The sequence below is a fragment of the Elephantulus edwardii genome, unplaced genomic scaffold (assembly GCF_000299155.1).
Source record: "Elephantulus edwardii isolate Elephantulus edwardi_28Jun2011 unplaced genomic scaffold, EleEdw1.0 scaffold00242, whole genome shotgun sequence".
Taxonomy (NCBI): domain Eukaryota; kingdom Metazoa; phylum Chordata; class Mammalia; order Macroscelidea; family Macroscelididae; genus Elephantulus; species Elephantulus edwardii.
Window position 1 is genome coordinate 3,096,349 of NW_006399992.1, and position 536 is coordinate 3,096,884.

Consider the following 536-nt stretch of genomic DNA (forward strand, 5'->3'; position numbering starts at 1 on the left):
GTTAACTATCTCAATCTCTTCACCATCCATACTGATGCTGCCAATAGGACCAGTGGTGAGAATCTTTGTTTTCTTGATGTTGAGCCTCAATCCATATTGGAGGCTGCAGTCCTTGACCTTCTGCAGCAAGTGCTTCAGGTCCTCCTCAGTTTCAGCAAGCAGGGTTGTGTCATCCACATAACACAGGTTATTGATGATTCTTCCATCAATCCTGATGCCACATTCCTCTTCGTACAGCCCAGCCTCCTGGGTAATCTGTTCTGCATACATATTGAAAAGGTATGGAGACAAAATACATCCCATCCCTGGCAGACCCCCTTCTTGATTTTGAACCATGTAGTAGTATCTCCTTGCTCTGTTCTGATGACTACCTCTTGATCCAAGTATAGGTTTCACATTAGCACAATCAAATGTTCTGGGATTCCTATTCTTCTCAGAGTGAGCCACAGCTTGTTGTGATCCACACAGTTAAAAGCCTTTGCATAGTCAATGAAGCACAGATAGACATTCTTCTGGTATTCTTTGCTTTCTGCCAA